The sequence below is a fragment of the Giraffa tippelskirchi genome, chromosome X (genome assembly GCF_054371585.1).
Source record: "Giraffa tippelskirchi isolate mGirTip1 chromosome X, T2T-mGirTip1v1.2.pri, whole genome shotgun sequence".
Lineage (NCBI taxonomy): Eukaryota > Metazoa > Chordata > Mammalia > Artiodactyla > Giraffidae > Giraffa > Giraffa tippelskirchi.
In genome coordinates, this window is record NC_137289.1 from 119,290,001 (window position 1) to 119,305,000 (window position 15,000).

Genomic DNA, 15,000 nt, shown 5'->3' on the forward strand with positions numbered 1-15,000 from the left:
CACATACAGACACACACACAGACACACACACAGACAGACACACACAGACAGACACACACACAGACACAGACACACAGACAGACACACACAGACACACACACAGACACACACACAGACACACAAACAGACAGACACACACAGACAGACACAACACAGACACACACACACAGACAGACACACACACAGACACAGACACACAGACACACACACAGACACACACACAGACACACACACAGACACACGCGCACATACAGACACACACCAACAGACAGACACACAGACACACACACGCAGACACAAACACAGACACACACACAGACACATGCACACAGACACACACCAAGACACACACACAGACACACACACAGACAGACACACACACACAGACACACACAAAGACACACACACACAGACACACACACAGACACACACACAGACACACACACAGACAGACACACACACACAGACACACAGACACACACACAGACACACACACAGACACATGCACACAGACACACACACAGAGACACACACACAGACACACACACAGACAGACACACACAGAGACACACACACAGACACACACACAGACACACACACAGACACACATACACAGACACACACACAGAGAGACACACACACACAGACAGACACACAGACACACACACGCAGACACACACACAGACACACACACAGACACACACACCGACACACACACAGACAGACACACACACACAGACACACAGAGACACACACAGAAACATGCACACAGACACACACACAGACACACACACACAGACACGCACACACAGACACACGCACACAGAGAGAAACACACACCTTGACACACACACAGACACACGCACACAGACACACGCACACAGACAGACACACACAGACACACGCACACAGACACACACACACAGACACACGCACACAGACACATACACAGACACACGCACAAAGACACACACACAGACACACACAGACAGACACACACAGACAGACACACAAACAGACACACACACAGACACACAAACAGACAGACACACACAGACAGACACAACACAGACACACACACACCGACAGACACACACAGACACTCACACACAGACACATGCACAGAGACACACACACACAGACACACACACACAGACACATGCACACAGACACACACTCCGACACACACACAGACACACACTCAGACACACACACAGACACACGCACACAGACACACACACAGACACACACACAGACAGACACACACACAGACACACACACACACCGACAGACACACACAGACACAAACACAGACACACACACAGACACACACACAGACACATGCACACAGACACACAGAGAGACACACACAAACAGACACACTCACAGACACAAACAGACACACACACACAGACAGACACACACACACAGAGACACACACACACACACATACACAGACACAGACACATGCACACAGACAGACACACACACAGACACACACACATACAGATACACACACACAGACAGACACACACACACAGACAGACACACACACAGACACACACACACAGACACACACACAGACACACACACAGACACACACACAGACACATGCACACAGACACACACAGACAGACACACACACAGATACACACACACAGACAGACACACACACACAGACACACACACAGACAGATACACACACACAGACAGACACACACACACAGACAGACACACACACAGACACACACACACAGACACACACACAGACACACACACAGACACACACACAGACACATGCACACAGACACACAGAGAGACACACACAAACAGACACACTCACAGACACAAACAGACACACACACACAGACAGACACACACACACAGAGACACACACACACACACATACACAGACACAGACACATGCACACAGACAGACACACACACAGACACACACACATACAGATACACACACACAGACCGACAGACACACACAGACACACACACAGACAGACCTACACAGACAGACACACACACAGACACATGCACACAGACACACACACAGACACACACACACAGACACACACACAGACACACACACAGACACACACTCAGACACACACACAGACAAACGCACACAGACACACACACAGACACACACACAGACAGACACACACACACAGACACACACAAAGACACACACACAGAGACGCACACAGACACACACACAGACACACACACAGACGGACACACACACACAGGCACACACACATACACAGACACAGACACATGCACACAGACAGACACACACACAGACACACACACAGACAGATACACACACACAGACACACACACAGACAGACATACACAGACAGACACACACACAGACACACACACACACCGACAGACACACACAGACACAAACACAGAGACACACACACAGACACACACACAGACACACGCACAGAGACACACACACAGACACACACACAGACAGACACGCACACAGACAGAGACACACAGACAGACACACACAGACACACACACGCAGACACAAACACAGAGACAGACACACACACAGACAGACACACACAGAGACACACACACACAGACACACACACAGACACACACACACAGACACAAACACAGACACACACACAGACACACGCAGAAAGACACACACACAGACACACACACAGACAGACACACACAGACACAGACACACAGACAGACACACACAGACACACACACACAGACACACACACAGACACATACACAGACAGACACACACACAGACACAGACAAACAAAACACACACAGACACACACACAGACACACGAACACAGACACACGCACACAGACACACAGACACACACACACAGACAAACACACAGACAAACGCACACAGATACACACAAAGACACACGCACACAGGCACACAGTCACACAGACACAGACACGCACAAAGACACACACACAGACACACACACAGACAGGAACACACACATACACAGACACACACAGACACACACACAGAGACACACACAGACACACACACACCGATAGACACACACAGACACACACACAGACACACACACACCGACAGACACACACAGACACACACACAGACACACACACAGACACATGCACACAGACAAACACACACACAGACACACACACACACAGACACACACACACACACAGACAGACACACAGACACACACACGCAGACACACACAGAGACACACACACGCAGACACACACACAGACACACACACACAGACACACACACAGACACACACACACAGACACACACACAGACACACACACACAGACACACACACAGACACACACACAGACACATGCACACAGACAAACACACACACAGACACACACACACACAGACACACACACACACAGACAGACACACAGACACACACACGCAGACACACACAGAGACACACACACGCAGACACACACACAGACACACACACACAGACACACACACAGACACACACACACAGACACACACACAGACACACACACACAGACACAAACACAGACACACACACAGACACATGCACACAGACAAACACACACACAGACACACACACACACAGACACACACACACACACAGACAGACACACAGACACACACACGCAGACACACACAGAGACACACACACGCAGACACACACACAGACACACACACACAGACACACACACAGACACACACACAGACACACACACACAGACACAAACACAGACACACACACAGACACATGCACACAGACAAACACACACACAGACACACACACACACAGACACACACACACACACAGACAGACACACAGACACACACACGCAGACACACACAGAGACACACACACGCAGACACACACACAGACACACACACACAGACACACACACAGACACACACACACAGACACATGCACACAGACACACACACTGACACAGATACACACACCCAGAGAGATACACACACACAGACAGACAGACACACACAGACACACACACAGAAACACACACACAGACACACACACAGACACACACAGACACACACACAGTGACAGACACACACACACAGATAGAAACACACACAGACACACACGCAGACACACACACAGACACACACACAGACACAAACACAGACACATGCACACAGACACACAGACAGACAGACACAAACAGACACACTCACAGACACAAACAGACACACACACACAGACAGACACACACACACAGGCACACACACATACACAGACACAGACACATGCACACAGACAGACACACACACAGACACACACACAGACAGATACACACACACAGACACACACACAGACAGACATACACAGACAGACACACACACAGACACACACACACACCAACAGACACACACAGACAAAAACACAGAGACACACACACAGACACACACACAGACACACGCACAGAGACACACACACAGACACACACACAGACAGACACGCACACAGACACAGACACACAGACAGACACACACAGAAACACACACAGACACACACACAGACACACACACAGACACACACAAAGAGACACATACACAGACACACGCACAAAGACACACACAGAGACACACACACAGACAGACACACACACAGACAGACACACACAGACACACACACAGACACATACACAGACAGACACACACACAGACACAGACACACAGATAGACACACACACAGACACACACACAGACACACACAGACACACACACAGACACACACACAGACACACACACAGACACACACACACCGACAGACACACACAGACACAAACACAGAGACACACACACAGACACACACACCCAGACAGACACACACAGACACACACACACAGACACACACACGCAGACACAAACACAGAGACAGACACACACACAGACAGACACACACACAGACACACAGACAGACACACAGAAACACACACAGACACACACACAGACACACACACAGACACACGCACACAGACACATACACAGACACACACACACAGACACACACACTGACACAGATACACACACCCAGAGAGATACACACACAAGACAGACAGACACACACAGACACACACACAGAAACATGCACACAGACACACACACAGACACACACACACAGACACGCACACACAGACACACGCACACAGAGAGAAACACACACCTCGACACACACACAGACACACGCACACAGACACACGCACACAGACAGACACACACAGACACACGCACACAGACACACACACACAGACACACGCACACAGACATATACATAGACACACGCACAAAGACACACACACAGACACACACACAGACACACACACAGACACACAGACAGACACACACAGACAGACACACAAACAGACACACACACAGACACACAAACAGACAGACACACACAGACAGACACAACACAGACACACACACACCGACAGACACACACAGACACTCACCAACAGACACATGCACAGAGACACACACACACAGACACACACACACAGACACATGCACACAGACACACACTCAGACACACACACAGACACACACTCAGACACACACAGACACACGCACACAGACACACACACAGACACACACACAGACATACACACCCACACAGACACACACACAGACAGACACACACAGACACACACACAGACACACAGACACACACACAGACACACACACAGACACACACACAGACACAGATACACACACACAGAGAGACACACACACAGACACACACACACAGACACACACACAGACACACACACAGACACATGCACACAGACACACAGAGAGACACACACAAACAGACACACTCACAGACACAAAGAGACACACACACACAGACAGACACACACACACAGACACACACACACACACACATACACAGACACAGACACATGCACACAGACAGACACACACACAGACACACACACATACAGATACACACACACAGACCGACAGACACACACAGACACACACACAGACAGACCTACACAGACAGACACACACACAGACACACACACACCGACAGAAACACACAGACACAAACACAGAGACACAGACACACACACACAGACAGACACACACAGACACACACACACAGACACACGCACACAGACACACACACAGACACACGCACAAAGACACACACACAGACACACACAAGGACAGACACGCACACAGGCACAGACACACAGACAGACACACACAGAAACACACACAGACACACACACAGACACACACACAGACACACGCAAACAGACACATACACAGACACACGCAGAAAGACACACACACAGACACACACACAGACAGACACACACACAGACACACAGACACACGCACACAGACAGACACACACAGACACACGCACACAGACAGACACACACAGACACACGCACACAGACATATACATAGACACACGCACAAAGACACACACACAGACACACACACAGACACACACACAGACACACAGACAGACACACACAGACAGACACACAAACAGACACACACACAGACACACACACAGACACACACACAGACACACACACAGACAGACACACACAGAGACACACACACAGATACACACACGCAGACACACACACAGACACGCACACAGACAGACACACACACAGACACACACACAGACACACACAGACAGTCACACACACAGACAAATACACACACAGAGACAGACACACACACTGACACGCACACAGACACAGACTCACCGACAGACACACACAGACACACACACAGACAGACATACACAGACAGACACACACACAGACACACACACACCGACAGACACACACAGAGACAAACACAGAGACACACACACAGACACACACACACAGACACATGCACACAGACAGACACACACACAGACTCACACACAGACACATGCACAGACACAGACACAAACACAGACACACACACAGACACAGACACACAGACAGACACACACACAGACACACAAACACACACACAGACACACTCACAGACACAAACAGACACACACACAGACAGACACACACACAAACACTTGCACACAGACAGACACACACACAGACACACACACAGACAGATACACACACACAGACACACACACAGACACACACACAGACACACACACAGACAGACAGACACACATACAGACACATGCACACAGACAGACACACACACAGACACACACACAGACAGATACACACACACAGACACACACACAGACACACACACAGACACACACACAGACAGACACACACACAGACAGACACACACAGAGACACACACACAGATACACACACACAGACAGACACACACACAGACACGCACACAGACAGACACACACACAGACACACACACTGACACACACAGACAGTCACACACACAGACAAATACACACACAGAGACACACACACAGACACGGACACAGACACAGACTCACCGACAGAGACACACAGACACACACACAGACAGACATACACAGACAGACACACACAGAGACACACACACACCGACAGAAACACACAGAGACAAACACAGAGACACACACAGACACACACACACAGACACATGCACACAGACAGACACACACACAGACACACACACAGACACACACACAGACACACACACAGACAGACACGCACACAGACACAGACACACAGACAGACACACACAGACACACACACAGACAGAGACACACAGACAGACACACACACAGACACACGCAAACAGACACATACACAGACACACGCACAAAGACACACACAGACACACACACAGACAGACACACATACAGACACAGACACACAGACAGACACACACAGACACACACACAGACACACACACAGACACATACACAGACAGACACACACACAGACAGAGACACACAGATAGACACACACACACAGACACACACACAGACACACACAGACACACACACAGACACACACACAGACACACACACAGACACACACACACACCGACAGACACACACAGACACACACACACAGACACACACACACAGACACACACACACAAACACACACACGCAGACACAAACACAGAGACAGACACACACAGACAGACACACACACAGACACACACAGACACACACACAGACACACGCACACAGACACATACACAGACACATGCACAAAGACACACACACAGACACAGACACACAGACAGACACACACACACAGACACACACACAGACACATACACAGACAGACACACACACAGACACAGACACACAAAACACACACAGGCACACACACAGACACACGAACACAGACACATGCACACAGACACACAGACACACACACACAGACAAACACACAGAGAAACGCACACAGATACACACAAAGGCACACGCACACAGACACACAGTCACACAGACACAGACATGCACAAAGACACACACACAGACACACACACAGACAGAAACACACACATACACAGACACACACAGACACACACACAGACACCCACACAGACACACACACACCGACAGACACACACAGACACACACACAGACACACACACACCGACAGACACACACAGACACACACACACACACAGACAGACACACAGACACACACACGCAGACACACACACAGACACACACACAGACACACACACAGACACACACACACAGACGCACACACACAGACACACACACAGACACACACACAGACACACACACGCAGTCACACACACAGACACACACACACAGACACACACACAGACACACACACACAGACACAAACACAGACACACACACAGACACATGCACACAGACACACACACAGACACACACACACAGACACACACACAGACAGACACACACACAGACACACAGACACACACACAGACACACACACAGACACATGCACACAGACAAACACACAGACACACACACAGAGACACACGCACACAGACACATGCACACAGACACACACTCAGACACACACACAGACACACACAGACAGACACACACACAGACACACGCACACAGACACACACTCAGACACACACACAGACACACACACAGACACATACACAGACAGACACACACACACAGACACACACACGCAGACACACACACAGACACACACACAGACACACACACAGACACACGCACACAGACACACAGACACACACACAAAGACACACACACAGTGACAAACACACACACAGACAGACACACACACAGAAACACACGCAGACACACACACAGACACACACACAGACACACACACAGACACATGCACACAGACACACAGACAGACAGACACAAACAGACACACTCACAGACACAAACAGACACACACACACAGACAGACACACACACACAGACACACACACACACATACACAGACACAGACACATGCACACAGACAGACACACACACAGACACACACACAGACAGATACACACACACAGACACACACAGACAGACACACACACACAGACACACACACACACATACACAGACACAGACACATGCACACAGACAGACACACACACAGACACACACACAGACAGACACACACACAGACACAGACACACAGACACACACACAGACACACACACAGACACACACACAGACACACGCGCACATACAGACACACACCAACAGACAGACACACAGACACACACACGCAGACACAAACACAGACACACACACAGACACATGCACACAGACACACACCAAGACACACACACAGACACACACACAGACAGACACACACACACAGACACACACAAAGACACACACACACAGACACACACACAGACACACACACAGACACACACACAGACAGACACACACACACAGACACACAGACACACACACAGACACACACACAGACACATGCACACAGACACACACACAGAGACACACACACAGACACACACACAGACAGACACACACAGAGACACACACACAGACACACACACAGACACACACACAGACACACATACACAGACACACACACAGAGAGACACACACACACAGACAGACACACAGACACACACACGCAGACACACACACAGACACACACACAGACACACACACCGACACACACACAGACAGACACACACACACAGACACACAGAGACACACACAGAAACATGCACACAGACACACACACAGACACACACACACAGACACGCACACACAGACACACGCACACAGAGAGAAACACACACCTTGACACACACACAGACACACGCACACAGACACACGCACACAGACAGACACACACAGACACACGCACACAGACACACACACACAGACACACGCACACAGACACATACACAGACACACGCACAAAGACACACACACAGACACACACAGACAGACACACACAGACAGACACACAAACAGACACACACACAGACACACAAACAGACAGACACACACAGACAGACACAACACAGACACACACACACCGACAGACACACACAGACACTCACACACAGACACATGCACAGAGACACACACACACAGACACACACACACAGACACATGCACACAGACACACACTCCGACACACACACAGACACACACTCAGACACACACACAGACACACGCACACAGACACACACACAGACACACACACAGACAGACACACACACAGACACACACACACACCGACAGACACACACAGACACAAACACAGACACACACACAGACACACACACAGACACATGCACACAGACACACAGAGAGACACACACAAACAGACACACTCACAGACACAAACAGACACACACACACAGACAGACACACACACACAGAGACACACACACACACACATACACAGACACAGACACATGCACACAGACAGACACACACACAGACACACACACATACAGATACACACACACAGACAGACACACACACACAGACAGACACACACACAGACACACACACACAGACACACACACAGACACACACACAGACACACACACAGACACATGCACACAGACACACACAGACAGACAGACACACAGATACACACACACAGACAGACACACACACACAGACACACACAGACAGATACACACACACAGACAGACACACACACACAGACAGACACACACACAGACACACACACACAGACACACACACAGACACACACACAGACACACACACAGACACATGCACACAGACACACAGAGAGACACACACAAACAGACACACTCACAGACACAAACAGACACACACACACAGACAGACACACACACACAGAGACACACACACACACACATACACAGACACAGACACATGCACACAGACAGACACACACACAGACACACACACATACAGATACACACACACAGACCGACAGACACACACAGACACACACACAGACAGACCTACACAGACAGACACACACACAGACACACGCACACAGACACACACACAGACACACACACACAGACACACACACAGACACACACACAGACACACACTCAGACACACACACAGACAAACGCACACAGACACACACACAGACACACACACAGACAGACACACACACACAGACACACACAAAGACACACACACAGAGACGCACACAGACACACACACAGACACACACACAGACGGACACACACACACAGGCACACACACATACACAGACACAGACACATGCACACAGACAGACACACACACAGACACACACACAGACAGATACACACACACAGACACACACACAGACAGACATACACAGACAGACACACACACAGACACACACACACACCGACAGACACACACAGACACAAACACAGAGACACACACACAGACACACACACAGACACACGCACAGAGACACACACACAGACACACACACAGACAGACACGCACACAGACACAGACACACAGACAGACACACACAGACACACACACGCAGACACAAACACAGAGACAGACACACACACAGACAGACACACACACAGACACACAGACAGACACACAGAAACACACACAGACACACACACAGACACACGCAGAAAGACACACACACAGACACACACACAGACAGACACACACAGACACAGACACACAGACAGACACACACAGACACACACACACAGACACACACACAGACACATACACAGACAGACACACACACAGACACAGACAAACAAAACACACACAGACACACACACAGACACACGAACACAGACACACACACACAGACACACAGACACACACACACAGACAAACACACAGACAAACGCACACAGATACACACAAAGACACACGCACACAGGCACACAGTCACACAGACACAGACACGCACAAAGACACACACACAGACACACACACAGACAGGAACACACACATACACAGACACACACAGACACACACACAGAGACACACACAGACACACACACACCGATAGACACACACAGACACACACACAGACACACACACACCGACAGACACACACAGACACACACACAGACACACACACAGACACATGCACACAGACAAACACACACACAGACACACACACACACAGACACACACACACACACAGACAGACACACAGACACACACACGCAGACACACACAGAGACACACACACGCAGACACACACACAGACACACACACACAGACACACACACAGACACACACACACAGACACACACACAGACACACACACACAGACACAAACACAGACACACACACAGACACATGCACACAGACAAACACACACACAGACACACACACACACAGACACACACACACACAGACAGACACACAGACACACACACGCAGACACACACAGAGACACACACACGCAGACACACACACAGACACACACACACAGACAGACACACAGACACACACACACAGACACACACACAGACACACACACACAGACACAAACACAGACACACACACAGACACATGCACACAGACAAACACACACACAGACACACACACACACAGACACACACACACACACAGACAGACACACAGACACACACACGCAGACACACACAGAGACACACACACGCAGACACACACACAGACACACACACACAGACACACACACAGACACACACACACAGACACATGCACACAGACACACATACTGACACAGATACACACACCCAGAGAGATACACACACACAGACAGACAGACACACACAGACACACACACAGAAACACACACACAGACACACACACAGACACACACAGACACACACACAGTGACAGACACACACACACAGATAGAAACACACACAGACACACACGCAGACACACACACAGACACACACACAGACACAAACACAGACACATGCACACAGACACACAGACAGACAGACACAAACAGACACACTCACAGACACAAACAGACACACACACACAGACAGACACACACACACAGGCACACACACATACACAGACACAGACACATGCACACAGACAGACACACACACAGACACACACACAGACAGATACACACACACAGACACACACACAGACAGACATACACAGACAGACACACACACAGACACACACACACACCAACAGACACACACAGACACAAAAACAGAGACACACACACAGACACACACACAGACAGACACGCACACAGACACAGACACACAGACACACACAGAAACACACACAGACACACACACAGACACACACACAGACACACGCAAAGAGACACATACACAGACACACGCACCAAGACACACACAGAGACACACACACAGACAGACACACACACAGACAGACACACACAGACACACACACAGACACATACACAGACAGACACACACACAGACACAGACACACAGATAGACACACACACAGACACACACACAGACACACACAGACACACACACAGACACACACACAGACACACACACAGACACACACACACCGACAGACACACACAGACACAAACACAGAGACACACACACAGACACACACACCCAGACAGACACACACAGACACACACACACAGACACACACACGCAGACACAAACACAGAGACAGACACACACACAGACAGACACACACACAGACACACAGACAGACACACAGAAACACACACAGACACACACACAGACACACACACAGACACACGCACACAGACACATACACAGACACACACACACAGACACACACACTGACACAGATACACACACCCAGAGAGATACACACACAAGACAGACAGACACACACAGACACACACACAGAAACATGCACACAGACACACACACAGACACACACACACAGACACGCACACACAGACACACGCACACAGAGAGAAACACACACCTCGACACACACACAGACACACGCACACAGACACACGCACACAGACAGACACACACAGACACACGCACACAGACACACACACACAGACACACGCACACAGACATATACATAGACACACGCACAAAGACACACACACAGACACACACACAGACACACACACAGACACACAGACAGACACACACAGACAGACACACAAACAGACACACACACAGACACACAAACAGACAGACACACACAGACAGACACAACACAGACACACACACACCGACAGACACACACAGACACTCACCAACAGACACATGCACAGAGACACACACACACAGACACACACACACAGACACATGCACACAGACACACACTCAGACACACACACAGACACACACTCAGACACACACAGACACACGCACACAGACACACACACAGACACACACACAGACATACACACCCACACAGACACACACACAGACAGACACACACAGACACACACACAGACACACGGACACACACACAGACACACACACAGACACACACACAGACACAGATACACACACCCAGACAGAGACACACACACAGATACACACACACAGAGAGACACACACACAGACACACACACACAGACACA